The sequence below is a fragment of the Varanus komodoensis genome, unplaced genomic scaffold (genome assembly GCF_004798865.1).
Source record: "Varanus komodoensis strain SLA01 unplaced genomic scaffold, ASM479886v1 scaffold5, whole genome shotgun sequence".
Taxonomy (NCBI): Eukaryota; Metazoa; Chordata; class Lepidosauria; order Squamata; family Varanidae; genus Varanus; species Varanus komodoensis.
Genome location: NW_025336087.1, coordinates 9024403 through 9027140, shown reverse-complemented (window position 1 = coordinate 9027140; position 2738 = coordinate 9024403).

Sequence of the window (2738 nt, the reverse complement as noted above, 5' to 3'; positions counted from 1 at the left end):
AACAGTTCCCTGAGATGTCCTACATGGAAATGTGGTTTCTAAAGCGGGAGCTTTCTGTCTCTTCAAATGTGAAGAAGGAGAGGGGAAGCAGAGCTTTGAGCTTATTTGCAGTCACCTTATCCCTAGTTTAGGCGATTATCTGAACCAGGTCAGAGACTACTGTATACACACATAGTGAAGCAGGTAGTAGCCATGGGACATGTTAATGACCTCTTTGGCCTGTTCACACAGAATGGCAGCAAATTGTGGGTTAAAACATCAGAGTTCAAGCCTATTTTTCTGCATATTCACAAAGAGAACACCAATAGCTGTAATGTTTAGAGTCGCGTGTCATACAACAACCTGTAATTAGGTTGCTCAGGGGTCGATATTCAATGTGCACATGGCATGCAACCTAGAAGGACATCAGTAAATTAAACTAAGATTTGCAACCATCACATGCAAACTGGATCTTTATGTTGTAGTTGCCATTGAGTAAATATAAGATTTGGTAAAAGTAGTAAAACTTGCAGAGCAAAGATTTGTCTTTATATGTAAAGTGCTTCATTAAAAACATGGTGGGCTTTATTCCACAACTATATTGAAATATTAATTGCCTCCATATTGTGAGATTTAAAACTCCTTGAGACAGGATTCGAGTGGGTACAAGCAGTTTATTCCATACAAAAAGCATTTGCAAAGGCTGGCTCAATGCCTCAGTAGTCTGAGAAACAAAGAGCAATCTTTTACTGTTTACAAGAGATTTTATACATTCCCCGATGCTCAACACTATCCCCGCTTCGCCATTGGCTGGTTACTAAGAAGTCACAATCTTCCCCATCCGCCTATATCATACTACTCCTTAATATCCCCCCCCCGCTCATACATCCCGTGTTCATGCTAATGAGCCTATTATCTATGAGAGGTGTGTCATTTACTATTCATAAACTTATTACACATGCGCAGTACCCTCTAAGAGGTCAACAGGCCGAAGTGGCCTTGAAAATTCTTACTTGACGCCAAAATGTTTCTTAAATCTTGTGGGGAGGATGAGACAATGAGAACAGGCCTTTATTCATTCTAAAAGATACAGATTCCACACTCCTTAAGAAAGACCAATCCAAGATACAGTCTTTACATTTCCCACAATCCTCCCCTTTTTTTTCTGGAACAGATTTATCTTTTAAAACAGCTCGTTTGAAGGCAGCCAGGATCTCCTCATCGTCACTTGCAGGATCTTGACTTTTCACCTCCAACAGCAAACCCCTCTCTTCTTTCTTGGCAGTTGCCTGTATCGCACTTCGAACAGCATTATTAATAAAAGTCTTTAACAATGGTAGTAAAGATGGTAACAGAAATAATCCTAACAGTCCAATTACAATAATCCCATTATCCTTTTCCAATTCCCATCCTCTTGAACCAACAGCCAATACCAACAGAGGTGCATATAAGCAACCCCCCTCAGCCAGGATTTTCATATTTCTCCAATAGTTCCCTCTTTTGTGAGCAACCAAACAAATCAGCCAGTTCAGATAACTCCTGGTGCTTCCTCTTTCTCAGGAAGCAGCTTCTATCCCTGCAGCTCAGATGGGGATTGTCTTAGTCAAACCCCTTGATCTCTTCACCCCCTCCTTTGGCTGCAAGGAACTCCGTGCCAGCCAACTCTCACCTTTAACCTGCTCCCCTGCACTTTTGCAGCGCTATTACCCAATCTACTCTGAGGCCTAGTTCCTTTGCTCCCTAGGCCCCCCTTTTGACCCACTGACCTAAAGATATTATCCTCGTTGGGACTGAGGCCCCCACGATGATGAATACCCTGTCTAAGGCCACCATTCCTTTTGGTCAACAGACTTGGGTTAGCCTGCTTTGCAAGGTGGGAGCAGTGTGAGATGAGGCAATGGCCTAATGTCCAGTTCAGTTATCTGCTTTGCCCTTTGAGGCAATTCTTCGAGATTTCATTGTCTAGGCTTCACTCAACTTCTGGACTCAGCTGTACACTTGGCTGTAGGACTTTGCTTCCTCATGGATGATACAAAAAGCAAGGCAGAACACAGGAATCACAGTCTTTGCAGTTCCAGTTCATCTGGTGTCGGGAAAGTACAGCTCACAAAACAGGTGGATTAGAAAAAAAAACCTTTACATTTCTTCACAGGCCCTGGTTAACCACGTTAACTTGGAGATGAAGTTGAAAAATCTTTGTCCCTTTTCAAGCCTGGTCCCCCACCCCCACTAACATTAGGTTACTGTAAGGAAAACTCTCCTTAGCACCATCAATATTCCTTTCTTGTACAAAACACCCTCCATAGCTATCTTTCCTTGTAAAATTTGGAGCCTGATCAAAATACTTGGCAACATTGCAAAAAGGGAATAACCCACAACATTGTGACCACAAGAAGTAGTCTCCTTGGGGTTTTTGAAAAGAACCCCTCCCACTGTGCACCCGCACACACCCAACCAAACAGCCCCAGTTCCACCCATTACCCCCCTTCCTCCACTCTTTGTGTTGTGGCACAGCCACAAGATGGTATACCTAGAGTTCAGTATATATTGCCTTCAGCCTCCCCATTGAGAGTGCTCAAGGATCCTTTGCTTCAACCCAATCCCTTCCCATGCAGAATTTTTCCTGAAGCAATACAGGCTTTGAACACTCAAAGAATGTCTCACCTCAGTTGCAATACCTTACTGTTCTCCTTCCCCTCAAGATTCAAACGCCCCAACATTTTCTTTTAGAGTTTTCTGGACACTCCAGATCCCATCCA